Source organism: Monodelphis domestica, chromosome 7 (genome assembly GCF_027887165.1).
Source record: "Monodelphis domestica isolate mMonDom1 chromosome 7, mMonDom1.pri, whole genome shotgun sequence".
In the NCBI taxonomy this organism is placed as follows: Eukaryota; Metazoa; Chordata; class Mammalia; order Didelphimorphia; family Didelphidae; genus Monodelphis; species Monodelphis domestica.
Genome location: NC_077233.1, coordinates 55,678,712 through 55,702,862, shown reverse-complemented (window position 1 = coordinate 55,702,862; position 24,151 = coordinate 55,678,712). Strand labels below are relative to the sequence as shown.

At 37.9% G+C, this 24,151-nt stretch overlaps 1 long non-coding RNA gene across 2 annotated transcripts in view; it reads left to right on the top strand.

Moving 5' to 3' along the window:
* The window catches only part of LOC103094911 (uncharacterized), a 97,081-nt gene that overhangs the window by 22,151 nt on the left and 50,779 nt on the right, over nucleotides 1-24,151 (top strand). For both annotated transcript variants that reach the window (XR_001623860.2, XR_470786.3), the window contains exon 3: nucleotides 5,683-5,829. This is a non-coding gene — a long non-coding RNA (uncharacterized LOC103094911). The remainder of the gene's footprint in view (nucleotides 1-5,682; nucleotides 5,830-24,151) is intronic.

The window sequence follows — 24,151 nt, the reverse complement described above, 5'->3', positions numbered from 1 at the left end:
GGGGTTTCAGAGGACCTTGGAATGTTTGCATTGGAAAAGGACTTGAGAAGCCATTGAGTCCAATCCACATCTTGAGAAGAATCTTCTATTCCATGTACATCACAAGAGACCATCCAACCTTTGCTTGAAAATATCTGTTGAGAGAGAATTTACTCCCTCCCCAAAGTGACCCATTCCACTTTTGGACAGCTCTTGTCGTTAGCCAGTTTTTCTTTATGTCAATTCCAATCCTTCCTTTCCATAACTTCCAACCACTGTTCCTGGTTCTGAAGGATTAATTTATTTTATTTATTAATCTCTGAAGAATTAATTTACCCCTTCTTCCAATTGACCTCCCTTCAAACACTTGTAAGGATAGTCCTATAAGTCCTATAAAAGACTCCATAAGTCATCTTTTAGTTAAATATTCCCAATTCATCCAATCCATATTCATACAGTTTAATTTCAGGATCCTTCACCATTCTGGTTGCCCTCTTCCTGGTAATCTCCAGGCTATCAAATCTCCTTACCTAACTGTTTACCCAGAAGTGAGATGAAGGGTGTATGGGTATTCAAGGAGGATTAGCAACTCTAGTGTGAGAGCTTGCTGAGGTCTTTACAGGCTGCTCATCCACTTTTGGGGTCTACTTTTCTCCCAACTCTCACTTGTGACTTCAAGAAATTGTAGCATGGATAATGGTCATACCCCAGTAAAACCCTCTTGGTGGACAGAATAAACCAGGGTGAGGGTAACCAACAGGCCATAGATCCATTGATGAGTTAGGGGGATATCTACTCCAAGCCTGTGAAGACTTCTGCTGGTGGAATGGGTGGATGAGAGCAATTTGTTCCAACAGCTGAAGTAGGCAGTGTAGAGCACTTAGAGCTTGATCAGACACAAAAGATGTCACTCATCCACTGTATCCTGGGCCACCTCCAATCATCCTGACTTTTGTCCTGCCACTAGACTTAGATGACTTTGGAAGAGAGAGTGAGGTGGATGACTTTGTGCACCTCTGTCTTACTTAAACCCAATTCAGCACAAGTCAAGCCATCACCCTGTGATGTCACTGGTCCTCTTTGAAAACAAAGAACAATCCAAAGAAGAACACAATGTGGTCTGGCCATGGTAGACCATCATGGAACCATTACCTCCCTAGTTCTGGTCACTGTGCCTCTTAATGTAATCAAAGATCTCATTAACTTTTTTGGACTGTAGATCACACCGTTTATACATATTTGGGCATCAGACCATTAAAGTGTACAGGGCAGCTAAGGTGGCCCAGTGGGTAGAGTGTTGAACCTGTAGTTAGGAAGACTTTCATTCTGATCTGTCCTCAGACACTTCCGTGCTGTGTAGCTCTGGGCAAGTCACATAACCCCTGTATGCCTCAGTTTCCTCATCTGTAAAATTGTATAATAATAGCACCTACCTCTCAGGGTTGTTGTGAGGATCAAATGAAATAATGATTGTGAAGTATTTAGTTCAGTGCCTAGCACATAGTAAACACTCAATAAATGTTAGGTATTTCAATATTATTATTATTATTATTCAGATATATTGCTATTTAGTCATGACTCACCTGTCCTAACCTTGTGAAATTGGTTTTTTGAATCTAAATGGAAGACTTTTTATATTATTAAGATTCATTTTGTTCAGGGATTCAGTAGAGAGCCATGAGACAATGTAAGCAAAATGTATTCTGTGCTCTCAGATGAAGCCAGTTTGCTTTTGTTTTTTCCTTGTTATTTATTTATTTGTTACAAAGGAAGGCTCAATTGTTAGGAATGGATTGGGATAAGGAGGCAATTAATAGGAAATGGCTTTCATGCAAAATACAACAATAAAGTTTTCAAAAAATGAATTTTGTCCTTCTAGGCACCTGTCTCTGTTATAGTTAGGTCATGATGAGTGTGAATAATGAATCCCTTACATGGCCCCATTATTCAGATTTGCACTGCACATTTCCAGTGGCCTGGAACCAATTACCTATCATATTTCAAATAATTATAATTTCTTATAGTGTGAATTCTAAAACATGTGACCATGTCGGGGGATTTATTATTCATGCTTATCAGGACCTAGGTGTATTAGATTCTACCCAGTATTTCATTGACTCAGCTTAGCCATATCTTTGGATCCTTACACAGTTTGACAGTATGCTTGCTAACTGCCCTCCTAGCTTTGAGAAATCTGTGAATTTGAGGAGCATGAAAATCCCTATTGTTGATATTAAACAGCACAGGGCCAAGAACAAATCTCTGGGGCACTTTATAGGATATTTCCTTCTATATGGACATCAAATTATTAATAACTGTGGTCAGCTAGGTGGCATAGTGGATAGAGTGCTGGGTCTGAATTCAAGAAGACTCCTCTTCCTGGGTTCAAATCTGGCTCCAGATACTTACTAGCAGTGTGACCCTGGGTAAGTCACTTCACCCTGTTTGCCTCAGTTTCCTCATCTATAAAATGATCTGGAGAAGGAAATGGCAAACCACTCCAGTATCTTCACCAAAAAAGCCCAAAACAAAACCCAAATGGAGTCATGAACAGTCAAACAAGACCAAACCAACTGAGTTACAACAATTAATAACTATTCTCTGAGTGAGTTGTTCAACCAGTTTTGAATCCACTTAATTGCACTATTCACTAGCCCACATCTTTTCCACAAAAATAGTTTGAGAAACTTGTCAAATACTTTTCTGAAGTATAGGCAAACTCTATCTTGAGCATTCTTCTGATCTAGTAACCCCATTGAGGTTAGTCTGATGAAAGCTTATCTGGCTGAAACCACTGTGACTTCTCAGACTCACCTTCTACCACTCTTCTTTTTAGAGATTTTCTTTTGCCACATATAACCAAGGATAAATAACATATTACATAACACAGTTCTAGAATTTTGCCAGGGATACAAATCAAACTAATTAGCCCATAGTGAACAGCTTCTTCTTTTTTTTTTTTTAATAAAAATCTGGACAGTATCTGCTCTTCTCCCATTTAATGCTACTTCTCCCCTTCTACAAGACCACTGACTCAGCAATCTTTCAGCACTTTGAAAGGAAGGAAATAAGAATTTATTAAATACATACTAAGTGCCAGGCATTGTGATTAGACCTTAGAATCTAGTCTAATCTAGTCTTAGCCTGGTGACTCGAACTCTTCAAGGGCACAAGGGTCTCTGTTACCCTCACTTTAGTGATTTCAAGGTTTTAGTTCCCCATGGGCCATTTTCTTCTATCCTTTTTAATCTAAAAATCATTCTCCTTGGAAGAGAAAACAGAAGCAAAGGAAGAATCAAGCTGTGCTGGCTTTTTTCAATATTTGTAATAATAATTATAATACATATAGCTAGCATTTATTAGGCACTTACTACATGCCAGCCATTATGCTAAGCACTTCACAAATATTATCTCATTTGATCCTTACAACAACCCTGGGAGGGGGTACAATTAATGTCCTCATTTCACAGCTAAGAAAATGTAGGCAATCAGGCTAAATGACTTTCTCAGAGATACACAGCTAGTAATAGTCTGGGGTTGGATTTGAACTCAAGTTTTCTTGACTCCAAATTTGCTGTCCCAATTTATCTTTTTCCTTCTCCCTTTTATCTTCATTCTCAGTATCGTCTTGCCTACCATGATCAACTGTACTCCTTCTTATTTAGTCCTTTTTTCTTCAATGTAGCTTTTACTTTATTTTTTCCAAAGTAGTTAAAAAATACTCTTACTATTGTTTTTAGCTTTCCTTACCATTCTCAGCTCTTTCTGAATTTGAGTGCTCTTGACATTAATGGGTCTTAGAGAGAATCTACTTTAGCCATTTTGGCCACCATGCTTGGAAGAAAGACACATCTAGGACTCAAAAACCTGGTTCTCTGATTCCACAGAGACAGCAGGGTGGTATAGTGAATAGAGTGTTGGACCTGAGTTCAAATCTGGGTCTCAGACACTTCCTAGCTGTGTGACTTTGGGCAAATCACTTTACCTTGGTTTGCCTTAGTTTTCTCAACTTGCAAAGTGTGGAAAATGAGAGTACCTTCCTCCCAGGGTGGGCAAGTCATGTCACCTTGGTTTGCCTCAATTTCCTTAACTGTAAAATGGGGAAGATAATAGTTCCTTCCTTCCATGGCTGTTGTGATCATCTCAAATGAGATTACCATTTGTAAAACACTTAGCACAATGCCTGACACATAGTAGGGGCTTAATAAATGATTCTTTCCTTTTTCTCCCAGTCTACTACTCTTTCAATCATACCATGTTATCTCCTTCCTTTCAACTCACTCAAGATCACACAGTGACTCAGTAGCAAATGTTACTATTATTATTATTATTGTTAACAGAATTAGGATGATCACTTATATACTAGTTGTGTGTGCCTCTGGACACAGGATGAATCAGGACAATATTTGTTCTTCTCCAATCCAATGGTACTTCTTTCATTCCACAAGATCGCTGGCAATGGCTTAGAAATTTTATCTGCTAGTTTTTTCACCATCTCAGAAGGAAGGAAGGATGAAAAGAAATAAGAATTTATTAAATGCATGCTATATATTGGATGTGCTTACCTCTTTAAGCTTCAATCCATTGATAATCATGGGGATAATCATAAATGGTTATTTGTTATAAAGTTTATTATAGAATTATAAAATAAATATAAATAATAACAAATAAAACATCATTAGATTGTTGTCAGGACCAAATGAGATCATGTGTGCAAAATGTACTATAAACTTCAAAGTGCTACATAAATGTTAGTAATTTTTATGGTAATGATTATGATTATTTTCTCATCTTTCTGGATGGACTTCACAAAGAGATCCCAACCAAATACTTCCTAGCTGTGTGACTCTGGGCAAGTCGTTTAACCCTGATTGCAAGCCCTTCTGTCTTAGAGGTGTTACTAGGACAGAAAGTAATGATTTTTAAAAAAGACACTATCCTACTTTTATTTTTTTGTACTTTGCATTCCAAATATTGTTACACAGGTAGATAAAATGACTGTCTTTTATAATTAAAGAAATTATCAGGATATGAATGTTTACAGATTGCTTTGAATGAAACTATAAGGGCATTATATGGAGTACCTAAATACATCATTGGCCTCTCTTTGGAGGGGTCATTGGTGTTTTCATCTTTGGTGACAAATACATGATGTTTTCTGTTGAGAAATATAGGATCAACCTTATACAAGAGAAAAAAACTGGGAAAATGCTTGGTGGGCTAATTACATGCTTCTGGAAAACCTTTGGACCAATAATTATGACTGTTATCCAATCCCACCATTTTCTAGTTTTGTAGGGAAGCTAGAGTTTATCTCACCTTTGTTGTAATGATTCTGCCATTCATTGTGTGACCCTGAACAAGTCACTAAACCCCCATTGCCTATCCCTTACCACTCTTCTGCCTTAGAATCAGTGCACAGTATTGATTCTAAGACAGAAGGTGAGAGTTTAAAAAAATAGACCCCATAGTATACTTTTTGATTGATGTTGAGTTATTTATCTTATTCTCTCCCCTGCATTGACCATCTGTATTACTTTAACCTTTTGGCTTTTACTTTTGGTTGCTGATTAAGGGTATCAAACATTTCTGATATACTTTTGTAGCCCAGATTCCAATGAATATGTTTCTTTTTTTTTCTGTGGACTTTAATTGGATGATGTAGTGTTCAAGCTTACTACCAGTCTACTTATCTTTCTGCAGGTCTTCAAATGTTTTATCAAACTATTCTCCCTTGGTGGGATTTGATGTTCAACCTTGGGCAAAATTCTTGATGGCTCCATTTTTCCTCCTCTGGTCTTTACTTCCCAAATCAATAACCCCAAAACATTGAAGTAATGAACATTGTGTGTAAGTAGAAATATTTTTTTCACTTTTTTGTCAAACTAAAGGTATGGGGGAAGGGGTGGGACATTGTTATCTGGTTGGGATGGTTATAGCAGGTGCCACCTTTTTGATATCTGTTTGGTATAGTTGAGTGTATTGGTCAGATTCATATTGTCAAACAAAAAAAGGCTTTTCAAAATTCAAGTCCAAATGTACTTGTCTTTTTTACCTAAGAATCATTTAAGACATTGATATTGTTTTATTCTCTATTTCATTATTCAGTAGAATTTGTTCCTTTTGCATATTTTAGTAAGTCTTCTATTTCAGCTCTTAATTCATAGCCTGGATCACTGTATTGCTAAGAAGAGCTAAATCATTCCCAGTTGCTCATCATACAATATTGCTATTATTGTGTGTGGCTGGTTCTTTTCACTTCACCATGCATCAGTTCATGTAAGTCTGATGAAGTAATATCTTTTGGCTGTTCTCCACTGATGTGTGATATATTAGTGTGTGCTTAGAACTGAGGTTACTATTGACTAGTAGCAGTATGAAGCCCTTCCCCTATAAGGAGCAAGAGCTGTTTCCAGCGTATTAGTCTAAAGCAGTTGTACCTAAGGAAAGCACTCATCTCCATAGTCACCTTAATACTCATTCATGATTTTGTGGTTGGAGTTTTTGTGGTCAGAGCCATCTGCATGGAGCCATTTTAGGCAGATAGAGGGCCGAGAATTGATATTGCCATTTCTGATTTATTCTGGCACTAGAACAAGAAGGAGCTACACTTTTCTACTATGCTATGTGTCAAGTTGATCATCATGACAGTTCTGAGCAGGATCACATTGCAACCTCTTTGCCAAACCATCAATTTTATTTTACAAGCCATTTAATCATGCTGATCAAGGTACCAACCCAACCAGTGATATTTCCAGAGACCAATGGCTGACATTTCAGGGTACCTGGGATGCCTTCTCAACTACCATAAGGGTTTCAGGAAACATGGAATCCCTGCTGTCTATCACTTTGGCCATTTGCAATTGCCTACCCACATGGCATGGATGATGGGTTGGTTTGGGGGTGAGGCCAGTATTTGAGAAGAAAATTGCCCTTTGACAGAGATACTGATGACAATGATGATGATGGTTGTGATAGGACTAATATATACTAGAATTTCCCTAACATAGCACTTTTCCTTCTGCCTATGTTATGAGCAGTCCCAGACCCCTCTTCCTTAACTAATCCTTTGGTCTTGGCTTTCCCTGGAAGGAGACAAAAATGCCTCTGGGAACTAATGGGTCTATTCTTTCTTTCTTTCTTTCTTTCTTTCTTTCTTTCTTTCTTTCTTTCTTTCTTTCTTTCTTTCTTTCTTTCTTTCTTTCTTTCTTTCTTTTCTGCCTTTCTTTCTGTCTGTCTGTCTGTCTGTCTTTCTTTCTTTCTTTCTTTCTTTTCTGCCTTTCTTTCTTTCTTTCTTTCTTTCTTTCTTTCTTTCTTTCTTTCTTTCTTTCTTTCTTTCTTTCTTTCTTTCTTTCTTTCTTTCTTTTCTGCCTTTCTTTCTTTCTTTCTTTCTTTCTTTCTTTCTTTCTTTCTTTCTTTCTTTCTTTCTTTCTTTCTTTCTTTCTTTCTTTCTTTCTTTCTTTCTTTCTTTCTTTCTTTCTTTCTTTCTTTCTTTCTTTCTTTCTTTCTTTCTTTCTTTCTTTCTTTCTTTCTTTCTTTCTTTCTTCCTGCCTTTCTTTCTTTCTTTCTTTCTTTTTTTTTCTTCACATTCTTTTATTAACATTTTTTACAAACAACATTTACTACACATTTCAAAGATGTTTAATACCGTGTTCTCTTATCAATTTTCTTTAGTCAGCTATTGTTTTCCAAAAATGCTAAAATTTAGTTATAGCAAAACATTTTTTATTATAGTTTATCTTCAATGAAAACTGAATCTGTGGAAACTGAATTTGACAGTGTTAGTTCAAAGTCATTCAGGTCAAACATTAATTCAGTGTCTATACGTGTAAGACACCATCCTAGGCACTATTCAAGAGAAGACATGAATTCTCCATACACATTAACAGAGATCAAACAAACAAGAAAGCTAATATTTTCAATTATTCTAGTTCTTTTCCCTTTTGTGTAATTTATTCTTTTCTGTCCAGTTCGTAATCAATGTTGATTGTCTTAGCTAAATCAATCATGTTGATCTGTAGTAGTTATTAAGATTGTTGAAATGAAAATATCAGACATGATGCAGTTTATCCTTTTGGCATTTTCATTTGGTGTCAGAGGTGTGGTTTACTGTTATTTTAGGGCCCAATGGAGGGTTGTTAGCTCACTTTCACTCAAAAACTTAAGGTTTCTGAAACAAACTAAATTCTGAGAAGGTTTATGAAGGAGACAGCTTGCATAAGTGAAGAGTTTCACACCAGAGGCTAATCGTTGGTATTATTTTAAAATAGTAGGGTCTGAATCTATAGTGGTTAAGGTAGTTTTTTCCCCTCAAGCTTGCATATACCCTCTGTATGACTAAATAACTAAAGGCACAGTTCTTTGTTAATAAAAAGTCAGAATATATATTGGTGTATGACTGATGTAGTCTTGGAACATCTTATTTCATACACTCAGAAGATCAGCTCAACACAGTGCATACTTTGAAGTCAATGGGAAGTCTGTAGTTGAATGTATTAAAAGCACTATGAAAGCTGTAAAAAAAAAACCCTCTTGTCAAAATGCTAATCTTATTAATTCAAACTTTTAATTTTATAATTATTAGATGCAGTCGTCATTCTGGGGAACTGATACTTTCACCCAAGTTGGAAAAACACTTTTCATTAGCACTCATCTCTTATCTCTCAAAATGAAGTTCACTCAGTACAAGATTGAGGTAAAAGGGTTTTTTGAAACAATCTAATATTTATAAGATCTTCTGAAGTGTTAAGATTTTCTGAGAGGTTTAAGAAACCTGTTCTTGCTACTAGGTATGCAAATAGGTTTTTTTAAGGGCCATATTTACAAATCTTTATAGCAATGTATAATCATTTTGGCTCAAGTACACCATTTAATGAACTGTTACATCATTAAATGCTACCATAGTGGTCTGAGTTAATGCAACCCCATATAAACAGCTATTTCTTGGGATGTATATTATTACTATATAGGTAATACAATAATATTTATCTGACTTTTCCTTCCTTCTTTCCTTCGTCATAGACACATGACATTTTGTAATCAGGACATCATTTATCATTAAAAATGTTTTTAATGAAATAACTGACTTCCAAGAAACCAATGGGCAAAGTAATTTGCCTGAACAAGAAAGATTCACTGGCCTGACCTTATTGTTCACATTCATATCTTTCTTTCTTTCTTTCTTTCTTTCTTTCTTTCTTTCTTTCTTTCTTTCTTTCTTTCTTTCTTTCTTTCTTTCTTTCTTTCTTTCTTTCTTTCTTTCTTTCTTTCTTTCTTTCTTTCTTTCTTTCTTTCTTTCTTTCTTTCTTTCTTTCTTTCTTTCTTTCTTTCTTTCTTTCTTTCTTTCTTTCTTTCTTTCTTTCTTTCCTGCCTTTCTTTCTTCCTGCCTTTCTTTCATCAATGGTGTGTATTGGTTTTAAGGCAGAAGAGCAGTAAGGGCTAGACAAGGAGGGAGTGAAGTGACTTGCCCAGGGTCACACAGCTTGTCTTTTCCTCCAATTATATTATAAGTTGTATTGAGGCAAAAACTTAGCACAGCAGTCATCACACAATAAAGGTCTGGAAGAAAAAAATCTATCATAGGAAATGTTTATTCCATAATATATAATAGAGACAACAATCTATTTCTTTATTATATTTTAAGAATTGATTAATATATAATTTTATTACTTTAACAGAGTAAAATTAACAGGTCTATTACATACATATAACATATAATGAGACAATATTTACAAAGGGCTTAAAGGATTATATAAATTCTAGTTATTATTAGTACAAAAAACACTAAATTTTGTTGTTCAGTTATTTGGTTGTGTTCAATTCTTCATGACCCCATTTGCTTTTTTTTTTTTTGCAAATATTCTTGGGTGTTTTGCCATTTTCTTTTCCAGCTCATTTTACAGATAAGGAAACTGAAGCAAATAGGGTTAAGTGACTTAGCCAAGAGTCACACAGCTAGTTAAGTGTTTGAGACTGGATTTGAACTCAGAAAGCTGAGTCTTCATGACTCCAGGCCTGGCACTCTATCCACTGAGCCATCTAAATATTATTACTGTATAGGGCTACTTCTTTTACATAATTTAACCACAAAAATAAAAAAATGGATTAGAATACATGATCTCTGACTTTAACATTCCATGAATTTATAAATACTTAATTGAATTAAATTAATTTAGTTTTTAGTGTATTAGTATCATTCACTGGACCAGGAACTAGGAAAACAAAGTCCAAACCAAGCCAATTCTTACCCTTAAAGAGCTTACATCCTATTAGAGAATGTAGTACATATCCTGACAAATAAGTTATTTGAAGAGAGATGGGTACTAACAATTGATTGGAGAGATAAGGGAAGTCTTCTAATAGGAGGTAGTACCTGAATTGAACCTTGAAGGAAGGGAAAATTGAGAGGACGTAAAGAGAAAAGAGTGTATTTGAGACAGCTGAGCAGAGGCCTGGACTTAATCCAATTGAGTTGGAATGTGGAATGGGTGAAAGACTAATGGAAGCTAAAGACAGGGGGAAGAAGTCCTTACACATAACATGACTGAGGCTCTAGCCACTTCCTACTGTCAAGAAAGGGAATGGAATGATTAGACCCGGAACAAGACAAGATCATTTGGGTAGCTTGGGGGGAAAAAGATTTGGGACAGAAGGGACTAGAAGCAGGGAGACCATTTGGTGGCTAATAGAATGATCTGGCTGAGAGGTGAGGAGAACTTAAACTATGTGGATATTTTTGTTAAAATAAAAGGAGAAAAAAGGGACAGAGGTGAGAGAGATTGTGGAAGGAGATTCCTAGGATCAGGGTGGGAAGGGACTTCAGAATCCACCTAGTAGTACAGCCAGAATCTTAGAGACATTTGCTTGTAGACCTCAACTGAGGAGGGAACTCACTACTTCTCTAGGCAGCTCATTTAACTTCTGAATATATTTAATTGTTTGTAATTTATTTACTTTTACCAATTACAGGTAATAACAAAATTTCACTTAAGTTTTCTGAAGTTATATGATCCAAGTTATTTCCCTTCTTTCTTTTCCTCTCCCTTCCCAGAGCTAGCAGGCAATTTGATCTGGGATACATATATATGTGTGTATATATATATATATATATATATATATATATATATATATATATATATATATATATGTTATCATGAAAAACACATTTCCATATTGTTTCATTTTTGTAAGTGAATAATCATATAAAACCAACCCCCCCCCAAAAAAACCCAAACTGTGTATGCTTTCAAAAGTGCATTCTGACTCCAACAGTTCTTTCTCTGGAGATGGATCTCATTCTTTGTCCCAAGTCCCTCAGAATTGTCCTGGATCTCTGTATTGATGAGAGTAGCAAAGTCTATCAAAGCTGATCATTCCACAATATTGCTGTTACTATGTACAATGTTCTCCTGGTTCTGCTTATTTCACTCTGTATTAGTTCATGTAAGTCTTTCCAACTCTTTCTGAAACCATCCTGTTCATTTCTTATAGCACAATAATTGAATGTAATTAATTGTTAAGAAGTTCTTTTATGGGGTCTCTCTAAAGACTTTTGTTGTTGTTCAGTCATTTTCAGTTGTGTCTGACCCTTCATGACTCCATATGGGATATTCTTGGCAAAGATATTGTAGTGTTTGGTCATTTTCTTCTCCAGCACATTTGATAAATGAGGAAACAGAGGAAAATGGGGTTAAGTGACTCACTTAGGATCACATAGCTAATAAATGCCTGAAGCCAGATTTGAATTCAGGAAAATGAGTCTTTCTAACTTTAAGACTGGCACTCTCTCCACTATGGTGCCATCTAGCTACCCTCCCAAAATCTTGCTGGGGTTTAAAATTATTAAAACTAACTCTCACTCCAAATTCATGCTACTAAAACTTCAAATTTCAGTTAGACTTTTTGGAGACCCTGTGTAAAACTTATATTTTCTCCTTTTAGCCTACTTATTATTCCTAATTCTGTCTACTGTGGCCAAGAAGAACAAGTTTTTTCCACATTAAGATACTTGAAGGTGTCCATAGTCTTCTCCACCCCTCCCCACAATATCTCCAGGTCTTTTCTTCTGTAGATTAAACATCCACCTTATATGGCATGAGCTCCCTTCCCTTTGACAATTTGGTCTTTTGGATCTTTTTCAGATTAATCAACATTTTTCTAAAAATAAGATGACCAGAACTCAATCTAGTAATGCTTCAGATTTTCTTTGACCAGGCAAGACTATTGCCTCTTTATTCTTGGACACTAGATTTCTCTCTCTACGCGCCCCCCGCCCCAAACTCTTACCTTCTGTCTTAGAGTCAATACTATATATTGGTTCCAAGGCAGAAGAGTGGTAAGGTCTAGGCAATGGGGGTTAAGTGACTTGCCCAGGGTCACACAGCTAGGAAGTGTCTGAGTCCAGATTTGAACCCAGGACTGCCTATCTCTAGGCCTGGCTTTCAATCTACTGAGCTACCTAGTTGCTCCCTAGACTTCTCTTAATGCAACTAAAGATAGCATTAACTTTCTAAGCTACCCTATCTCACTTTTGGTACCTATTGTCTCAGGCCCCTTTTTAGATACACTGTTGTATCTATACTGCCTATACTGTATCTCTACTATTGCCATCTTGTCATTGTGAAGTAGATTTTTTGAGCCTAAGTGTAAGACTTTCCATTTATTAGTATTAAATGTCTCCATTGATAGTAATGTGAAACATCAAAAGACCAACCACAGATTTCCTGAAAAATGCCTTCCAGGTTGACATGGCATCATTGATTGACTTTGAACCCTTTGGATCCTTTTGTGATCATTCAGTTAATTCTGAAAACACCTTATCCTACCTTTGTCTAGACCACACCTCTCCATCTTTTACTCAAGAATAGCATGAGAGGCTTTATCAAATGCATTGCTAAAATCTAGGTAAACTTTATATAATTTCTTTGATACCAGTTTACTAACCCTGTCAAAAAAGGAAATAAAGTCAGTCCAGCCTGAGCAGTTCTCAATGAAGCTATCTTGGCTTTGCTTTATTGATGCTTCCTTTTCGATCAGTCATCTGAGTTTATCAGTCATCTTTAATAATAAGATCTAGGATTTTACCACAATTGAAATCGACAAGAGTTGGTGACTAATTGGATATGGAATTGAGGGAGAAGTTGAGGGGGACTCTAAAATTTCCAGCTGGGTTTGATTGGAAGGAGGGTGATGCGTTCAATGAAAAAAAGGTAAGTTATGAGATGCTAATTGAGGAGAGAAGATGAGCTCTGTTTAGGATATGCTGAGCTTGAGATGCTAAGACACCATCTGGACAAAGGTGGTCAAAAAGCAGTTGAAGGAGACAGCTAGGTTGCTTAGGGAATAGAAAGCCAGGCCTGGAGATGAGAAGTTTTGGGTTCAAATTGGGCCTCAGATACTTCCTAACTGTGTGACCCTGTGATGTGGGCAATCCACTTAATCCCAGTTGCCCAGCCCTTATCTCTCTTTTGTCCTTGGAACTAATACTTAGTATTGAATCTAAAATGCAAGGTAAGAGTCTAAAAAAAAAGGCAGTTGAAGATATGGGTCTAGGATAGCATTGGTGAAGTATTGGTCCTTGTGCCCAGCCTGCACAGGGGGAGCTGCTCCATTTCCCATCTTCCCAGCACCCAAGGACTTTTTTTGCATGTCCTGCTCCTCTGTCAAGCCACCCAAAGCAAGCTCTTCCTCCCTCTGCTCTCTGGAGTAATGTGGGGGGCTCACAGGCAGATTTTTGGTTTGGCCAAGCAAAATTGAAAAATCTTCACTGATGCTGGTCTAGGGCATTGATGCAAAATTAGTATTGGATATATGGATCTACATAAAATTGAAGAGTATGATTATAGACTTTATTTTCATCTTTAATTTAATTTAATTTAATTTAATTTAATTTATTTAAAAAAAAACCCTTACCTTCCATCTTGGAATCAATTCTGTGTATTGGTTCCAAGGCAGAAGAGTGGTAAGGACTAGGCAACAGGAAGTGACTTGCCCGGGGTCACACAGCTAGGAAGTGTCTGAGGTTAGATTTTAACTCAGGACCTCCTGTCTCTGGGCCTGGCTCTCAATCCACTGAGCTACCTAGCTGCCCCCTTATTTTCATTTTTTAGATCCAGCAAAACAAAGCTGGATATGATAGATAAGTTCCTCAGTATTCCAGGGGAAGCAAGACAGAAGGGGAAGGAGCTAGGGCTGAGGCATGGATAGGAATGTAACCTTTTTCTCTCCTCTTTCCCTTTCGCCATTCATTAATCTTTGCTTATCTCTTTTCATTTCTCCTTTCTTGATGTCACTAAAATTGTAGTCTAGTAGAACTGGAAGAGACCTTAGATCTTCTGGACTAATCTCTTCATTTTATTGAGGAGGAAACTGAGGCCCTGAGAGATGAATATTTTGCCCAATATCACATAGTAAGTAAGGAACATAGCTGGGATGACAATTCTTCTCTAGGGTTCTTTCTGCTTATATAGCAGATATTATATAATATAAGATCATTATATTATATAATATAAAATTATATATATATGCAAATCTTGATATCCAATTAAAAGACTTGAAAAATGTATCTTTTGGAATTGTTGAATAAAATTTTGTATGGTCTTTTCTTAAAAATAATTAAAAAATAATAGTAATAGTGGCTACCACTTACATAATATATTAAGACATATTTTAAATAAATTATAGTAAGAAGATAACCTTGTAAATTTACCTGTCCATTCATTCATCCATCCATCCAAAGACCGTTTATTAGTGATTGACTATATTCTAGGCACCATAGGGAGATTCAAAGATGCATTAGACATAGTCCCTGCTGTGAGGTTACAGCCTCCTCCAGTGCCCTTTCCCCAACATCATGCTGTCTCTCTTTAGAGGAAAAATGTCAAAAATGTAGTAATCAGACAGCTCCTTGGTGCACTGGCATTTGAGGCTTGTTTGCTTTTTTTCAGCAAATATCTGGACTAATGTAAGGTCTATAAAGTCTGTGGTTCCTTTCTACCTCCTCCCCCAACTTTGAGTTTTTAACCAGGGCAGATTTTAAGAGTAGATTGAATAGGAGATTGGTTGGAAAGAAACAAATCACCCCAAGGAAAGGCTTGACACTTCTACCTATCTTCTTTTTAGTCATTGGCAACTAGCATCATAAGGGAAATTTAATTTTTCATTGATTCAATTTAATTAAAATTATTTTAAAATTATCACCCTTAATTATTACAACATGACTGTCTCCCAGTGTTCTTCATTCCCCTTCTCTCTCCTGCATCTACCATATGTATTGAACAAAGGAAAAATTCAGTTGACACATATCTAATAGCACATGCAACTTTCTACATCCACATCCATCACCTTCCTACTGACAGAATGGAAATGTGTTTCCACATCAGTTCTCTGGTACTGAAGTTAGTTATTTAAACGAAGTCTGGCCTTATCCTTGTCGATATTATGGTAGGCATTGGTTGTATTGCTCTTCTGGTTCTACTTTCTCTGAATTCACTTTTTTTTCATTCTTATGGTTCTAGAAATATTTCATAACTTTCATATCATTGTGCAGTGGAAAGAGCACTAACCCTCTAAATCAAAGACCTTGGGTTCAAATCCCACTGTTGATGCTTATGACCTGTGTGATCTAAGGCAAATCCCTTAACCTTTCAGGGTCTCAGTTTTCTCATCAAAATGAGCTATTTGGATGAAATGGCTTTTGAGGTCTCTTCCATCTCTTCACCTATATTTCTATGCTACTATATATCTTCTCCAAATAATGGACACCTACTTTTTTTTTTTAGTTCTTTTACATCCATGAAAGTAAACATTTGGACTTATATGGATTCAAGGGTCAGAACAGACCTTGAAACTTATTTAGTCCACCTAAAAATTCCCTTGTCCTCCTCCCTCAACCTTGGTTCACCTCCTTCACTTTACAAGGGAGATAACTGATGCCCAGGAGGTTGAAGTGATTTGATCTAGGTCAATATGAATGAAAGAGCTAGAAATAGGTTTGATTTTGAAAAGTGGATGGAAGATGAACTGGGAAGGTGGGGTAGGGAGGAAGATGGACCAAGAAGGGAACTGAAAGCAGGCTTAGATAGGAAGGTGGGGGAGAGAAGAAAGGTCTGGGAAAACTAAAAAATACCCTTGGCTTTCTTCTGAATTTTGGGTCCTTTTGTAGCCATTTACACTTTTGAATCTCACTTTCTCCCTCTTTGGCCTTCTTTACTTACAGAGATTAAGGCTTATTATGAAGTGGCCAAGACTGCTCTGGCCAGGCTATGTGGCCCCCATAAATTTCAAAATGCTGTTTGTCTCTAGTTAATGTAACCTTATTTACTATACTGCCCAGATAATTTTTCCCCCCACGTGCTTTGTTTTTTTCATACTCTGATTTGACTCAAACACTAAATAAGTATATTATTTACAAAATATCTCTATCACCCAGAAGATATCTCACTGAAAGGAATTAAACAGTTACACATTAAAACTTTTATATGTGGGATACGCATCAGTAAACATCAGTGTACGCCATTCCAGATCCATTTCTGTTTTCTCTGTGGGAAAAACAAGTTACTGAAGCTGAAAGGTGAAGGCTGTCCTTTTTGAAGGAGCCCTTGGACAAACCCTGAACCCCTTCAGGGGTCTGGGAGAGGCCCAGGCCTCCTTCAGAGAATGACAATTCTCTAGCGAATGACAATCTGACTTAGAGGCCAGAGTTCTGAGAGTAAAAAAAGAAGCAACATTATAGAAAATCCTTCAGTGAAATAGTGAATCATCATGGCAGCATGGGAAGGGAAGGCATTGGGTTTCCTCTTAGCTGTATCATCTTGGGTAGCTCATTTCCCTTTTTGAGCCTCAGTTTGTTTATCTGTAAAACAAGGAGGTTGGATGAGATGGGAGAGTCTTTCTAATTCAGACATCCTATGATTCTATGTATTCAGCCCTTACTATGTGTCCATGTGCCTTGGTGGGTAGAGAAGGAATGTTAAGAATGACTTTGAAAATGGAAGCGCAGGAGGTTTTCCTAGGAAATGAGTGAACAAAGGCCCAGAGATGGCAAAGAGTAAAGAGTGTTGGGAGAACAATCTAATGGAATCATAGAAGGTTGAACTGGAACGACATCAGAAATCCTTCTGTCCAAACACCTTGCTTTGTACTTGAGGTTGGCCCTAGGCCCAAATTAGTAGCAAAAGCTGGGACAGTAGTTGAGGATTCCTGCTAGAGAATAAGAGAAAATTAAATTGGATTTGAGGGTGGTCAGACTATGGAGGGTTTGGAATACTTGGTGGATTAATCTCAATCCATGTCCTAATGGAAGGAGGATTCCTGAGTGCATGGACAGGCAACATGTAAAGACTGGGTATCTGGAAAGGAGGAGAAGAAAAGGTGTGCAAAGGAGGGAAGGACACAGAAAAGGGGAAGACAGGTGGACTCTAAAACATTGTAATTTCTTTGGTATTTTATTCAGAATGTTTTTCCTTCTCTATTCTTTATGATTTGAGAGGTAAGCTGCCAGGGCCAAAGACAGCTCTTCAGACCAATGGGAAGCAGCTGTGGATCCTGGTGTGAAAGATGCAGATCAGGTGTCAGAGGACCTGGATTCAAATTCTGCCTCAGCTACTTTCTACTTCTGTGACATTGAGCAAGTAGTTCCCCTTCTCTAGGATTCATTTTCTTCTTAGGAGGGGTCCCTGGGACCTCTAAATCTATGATCCCCTATTTTGTACACCAGAACTAGACAAATAATTTGTGTACCACATGCAAGTTTTCCCCTCTCATCCTCATCAATCTCTCTCTGTCTCTTCTCTCTTTCCTTCACATTATCTTTCTTTCTTCTCTCTCTCTTTCTTTCTGTCCCTATCCATCTCCTCTCTTTTCTCCCCTTCCATCTTGTCTCTTCTCTTTTTTCATTCTTCTCTCCTTTCTCTTTTTTTTTGCTTCTGTTTCTGTTTCTGTCTCTGTCTCTCCTCTCTTTTTCTTTCTTTCATCCCTTTGGAAAGGGATGAGTAGCAGCGCAATCAAAACATATAGTCATTTGTTTTATTTTATTTTTAAACCCTTACCTTCCATCTTGGAATCAATACTGTGTATTGGTTCCAAAGCAGAAGAGTGGTAAGGGGTAGGCAATGGGGGTTAAGTGACTTGCCGAGGGTCACACAACTGGGCATATAGTTATTTATATTCATGTATTTTTTCAAATTTCATTCAAAAGGAATTTAGCAAACAGTTATTAAATGCTAACTGAATGCCAAGCATTGTGCTTGGTGCTGCAGACACAAAGACAAAGCTAGGAGCTTACATTCTTCTGGGGAGTTGCAGGATGCATACAGATCAGTTAATTAAAGAGTCTATATACAGTTATACAGAGGAAATTTAAGAGAGAGGGGCTACTAAGTGCTGGAGTGATCCAGAGGGCTCTTGGGTAAGAGGTGGCATTTACCTTGTGCCTGAAAGGAAGCTAGAATAACAGCCCCTATCTATATAGTGCTTTCCTTATGACAACCTTGCATGGCTGGCTATATATGTATTCTCCTCATTATATATAGCTCATAGGAATTATGGGGAGAAGACCAAGGTCACACTGCAAGGAAACTGAGGCAGAATTCAAACCCAACACTCCTGACTCTAGGTCTAACATTTTATCCACCCGGTCACATTTTTTCTTGATTTAATGGCTACAAAGGGGAGGCACCTGGGTGGTTCAGTGAATGGAGGGCAAGGCCCAGAGGCAGGAGGTCCTGGGTTCAAATCTGGCATCAGATACTTCCTGGCTGTCTGACCCTGGGTGAGTCACTTCACCCCCAGTGCCTAGCCCTTACAACTCTTCTACCTTCGAACCAATACATAGTATTGATTCTAAGAGAGAAGGGAAGGGTTTTAAAAAACAATGGCTACAAAGTCCCTGATTACATCAAATGAGTTCATCTTCAGATGCTAGACTCTCATCCCTCTAGGATGGAAACAACCTTAGATTTAGACTCAGATGAAGTGGGTTCAAATACCTGTTTTGCCACTTATTCCCCATGTGACCATGTACAAGGTATTTAACCTCAAAACTTCTCTGAGTCTCACTAGTCTCATCTTTAAAATAAGGGGGGAATGGATTAGATCAGAGATGTCCAATGGGGCTGCCCTGGGGCTGACACACTCCCCAGTTTGGCCTGAACCAGATTAAAATGTAATTGGGGAATATTTAACAAAGTAAATAAGAATACAATAGCACACAGATAATATTAATATGTGGTTTTCTAAGTCAATATGCAGTCTTTATGTATGATTTAGTTTCTATTTGAATTTGACACTCCTAGACTAGATGACCTTGGAAGACCCAATGTTAAATCTCTGATTATATGACTGTGAGAATAGTTAGTACAGATATTATCATTTTTCTTTTGAAGAGGAGGAAACTAAAGTTTCAGAGAGGGGAAATGACTTCTCTAAAGTCTCAGAGGTAGTGAGGTTCAAAATAAATCTTCAAATCCCAGATTCAGAGTGATTTTTATTCTACTAGGGAGTGACTTCTGCCAGTGGGAGGCCTGGGGACTGAGCCCAGAAGGACAAAGTTAGGGCAGTGTTTATGCTTGAGTAAGTGCATGCCAGGGGCATTTAATAAATAGTCAGTGTAGAAATGTGGATCCAGTCATTGCTTGGGGTAAGGGGTGGGGAAATACTCCTGATGCAAATCCAGTAGAGACCTAAAGCAGAAAGATTTCTGTGCCCATGGCAGAACTCGCCCTAGCAACCAGACATTTACTTACTTATTCACCACTGGAAAATATAAACATTTCTCTCCTCTTGGGGCCAGACCCTAGGACACCAGGAGTTCACAGCAATGGAGAAAGAGCAGCCACTCAGACAATATTGCAACATGGCCCAAGTCCCATGAACTCTTTGAGTAGAGAGAGATTTCATTCTGTTAGCCACATGACCATTGTTTTTCCTTCCACAGAAGTAATAGGGCCTTCTGTGTCCCCATTTACAGTGGGCAGAGTAGCTCCCTATGGAGTTTCTCTGTGGACAGGTAGCCTTCTCCTCTTCTTCATATTTGGATGGATCTGTGATTTCCTCCATGTAGGTGCTCCCTCCAGTGATGCAGTTTGCAGTCCATGCTCTCAAGTTTTTGGATGGCTTATCTACATGCTAAGAAAATTCTCCTCAGCCATGGTAGAAACAGTGCTGCATCTAGAATCAGGTTCAAATCTTAGTTCTGTGACCTACTCCCTGGATGAAGTTGGGCACATTCTTTCAATCTTCTGGCACATCTCATCTGTAAAGTGAGAAGTTTAGAGTGAAGGATCACCAAGTACCATTTGAATTCTAAACTGATGGCCCCATGATCCCCTGGTTCTCATGATAGTACTTGATGACAATGGCACCCATCATCTGGCTGCCCATTGGCTATCTCTTGCTCTTGACCTGTGACTAGCCCATTTTCTCTTCCATTCATACATATGTATGTAGAAACCCTTTATTCCACTTTTGTGCAATTTTCTGTTGGTAATGTGTTATGATATTATGTCCTTTGGGAGAAAACAAGAGAGAAGCAAAGGTCACAAATTGAGTTAGGCCTAGAACCCAGGTGTTGGCTGTCTCAACAATCAGAAAAATTCATAAGTTCATAGGATTTTGTGCCAACATGGGCTTGCGTCCTTATTTCTCCTGTTCTCTATGACTCGTTTGCTTAACTTTTCTTTCTTCTGTCCTCTACAGTCTTGCTCATAGGATCATGAGATTGTGGATTTAGAGCTAGATGGAACTTGAGAGGCTTTAAAATCCAAACCTCCTGTTTACAGATGGACACAGAAAAGTCAAAGGATTTGCTTTTGTCACACAGCTATTAAATATCTGTCAAAAATTGAACCCACTTCTTCCTGACACCAAAGATATTATCCTATCTATTATGTTAATGTGAGAAAAGTGTTCTGTAAATATTCAAGCTCTAAATGTGAATTTATGTCCTGCATAGTTCTTATAGGATATAAAAACCTTTCTCTTCCTTCTGACTTCCACCAACAGCCTTCTTACTATAAAGATGCCTCTGCTCCTGAAGCCTCTCCTATGACTGGTGATTTCCCCAGCACCATGACTCCATGAAGAGTTCAAGCCATCCATCCACTCTTCTGTTCCAGCTCTACTCTTGAACCCCTTCCCACTACTTTCCAGCTTCCTCTTATATGTATAGAGAAAAGATAAATAGATACATAGGAGATAAAATATTGATTAAGCACTTTCTATGTGCCAAGGAATGTGCTCCCCCTGACTACTTCCCAGCTTCCTTTTATATATTATCTTTTCCCATCAGAATATAAGCTTCTTCAGTGAATGCTGGAGGGGATGTGGCAAAGTAGGGACATTAATTCATTGCTGGTGGAGTTGTGAATTGATCCAGCCATTCTGGAGGGCAATTTGGAACTATGCCCAAAGGGCGATAAAAGACTGTCTGCCCTTTGATCCATCCATAGCACTGCTGGGTTTGTACCCCAAAGAGATAATAAGGAAAAAGACCTCTACAAGAATATTCATAGCTGCACTCTTTGTGGTGGCCAAAAATTGGAAGACAAGGGGATGCCCATCAATTGGGGAATGGCTGAACAAATTGTGGTATATGTTGGTGATGGAATACTATTGTGCAAAAAGGAATAATAAAGTGGAGGAATTCCATGGAGACTGGAACGACCTCCAGGAAGTGATGCAGAGCGAGAGGAACAGAACCAGGAGAACATTGTACACAGAGACTGATACACTGTGGTATAATCGAACGTAATGGACTTCTCCATTAGTGGCGGTATAATGTCCCTGAACAATCTGCAGGGATCTAGGAGAAAAACACTATCCATAAGCAGAGGACAAACTGTGGGAGTAGAAACACTGAGGAAAAGCAACTGCCTGACTACAGCGGTTGAGGGGACATGTCAGAGGAGAGACTCTAAAAGAACACTCTAATGCAAATACTAACAACATGGCAATGGGTTCGAATCAAGAACACATGTGATACCCAGTGGAATCACACGTCGGCTATGGGGGGGGGGGGGAGGAAAAGAAAATGATCTTTGTCTTTAATGAATAATGCTTGGAAATGATCAAATAAAATATTATTAAAAAAAAGAATATAAGCTTCTTGAAGGTAGGAACTATCTCTTTTGGCTACTGTTTGTATTCCCAGCATTTATTGCATTACTTGTATAATGGAGGGAGAGAAATGGAGTCTCCCACCGCTGAATTCAGGACCAGAGTGTGGTATAGATGGAATGGAGCCAAAAGGTAGAGAGCGAGGGGATAGATTGGTTTCCCTCTCTCTTTCCCTGGTAAACCCCACTCTGGTTGTCTTCAGAACTGCTGGTTACTGTTCCCTCTGATACTTGGTTGAAATAATGTACAGGACAGCCAGCTTCTCCCTCTCTGAGGAGAGAATGCAACTTTCCTTCCCCCAAACTCCAAGTCTCCCTTCTTAGATACTATGAAGCAGACACTTGATCTAGAAAATAGCTATTTATTCTAAAGGAACACATGAAAGGTAGGGCAAATGAGCCCTAGGGAAAAAGTAATGGGAAGGTGGGAAACAGGAAGTCCCTAAAGATAACAATTAAACCCCTTCTCCCCAAATCCTGCAGGGTTGGGCTTTGCCTGCCTGACCCTCTGGGGTCAACTGTGAGACTGTGTATGTGTCCTGACTCCTAGCTATCATAGATATTAGTATCAAGTTCAAAGGACTGTCTAGAGGGATTTAGAGGAATTCTTCTTGTGGTGAATGGCTTTCTGGCAAAGTCCTATTCGCTCTGGTTTCTCTTCACTGGATACTAGGGTCTGGCTTCACAGGAGGATACTCCAGGCTCAGAGGTTCGCTCAGATCAACCTCTCTGGTGGGCTTCCCAAAGAGAAGTGAGTTCAACTGTCTGGATCTTCTCAGTTTCTCTGTTCCTTCTCCGGAATTATCTCTCCTTCTTGCCCTTTCCCCCACTCAAGATGGTCTTCCAGGATGATGAATTTGCCTTTCTCTCTTATACTTGGCACCTAGTAAATTCTTAATCAATACTCTATTTTCTTCTTCTTCTTCTTCTTCTTCTTCTTCTTCTTCTTCTTCTTCTTCTTCTTCTTCTTCTTCTTCTTCTTCTTCTTCTTCTTCTTCTTCTTCTTCTTCTTCTTCTTCTTCTTCTTCTTCTTCTTCTTCTTCTTCTTCTTCTTCTTCTTCTTCTTCTTCTTCTTCTTCTTCTTCTTCTTCTTCTTCTTCTTCTTCTTCTTCTTCTTCTTCTTCTTCTTCTTCTTCTTCTTCTTCTTCTTCTTCTTCTTCTTCTTCTTCTTCTTCCTTTTTCTTCTCTCTCATCTATCTCTAGTTTACCTATCCTTCTCTCTCTTTCTGTCTTTATCAATCATCTATCTATAGTTTATCTATGCTTTCTCTCTCTCTCTCTCCCTGCTATGTCTCTATACAAAATTGACGTGTATTATTTGGGGCAGTTAGGTGATACGATGGATAGAGTGCTGGTCCTAGAGTTAGAATACTTGAATTCAAATCAGGCCTCAGACACTTTTTTAGGTGTGTGACCCAGGACAAGCCATTTTTTAACCTCTATTCATCTCAGTTTCCTTGACTGGGAACTCATTTTAATAATAATAATAATAATAATAATAATAATAATAATAATAATAGTAATAGTCTTTAACTCCTTGGGCTGTTATGAAGATCAGATGAAATAATATTTGTAAAGCAGTAGGCACATTAATATTAATATTATATTAATTACTCATAACTAATTAGCTATTAATAGTTAATTATTATACTAATTACTGTGTTGATGCTAGCTATTCATAACTATTATTATTCATTAAACAAATACTCCTTTGGAATGTTTTCTTCAATGACATAGGGAATAATTCTCAAATCTTTATTGCTTCTATGATTTTCATAGTTTCCTTGTGACTTTGTAGAAACTCTAGAGTTTCGTGATTTTTTTCCCCAAATAATTCACTTGACTTTGCCTCTGTAGGAACAGCCCAAGGGAAACTGGTCTCCGCACCCACCCTCTTTCTCAGGTTCGTACACTTCCTTCTGTCTTGAGGGTTACAAGGAATGAACCCTGATTGATATCGCTGGGGATATCATACAGTGGGTGACTGAGACTTCCAGCTCCCAGGGCCCTGCCCCAGGTATTTCTTGCTATTTCAAAGTTTGTTTTATGGATGGGTCTGC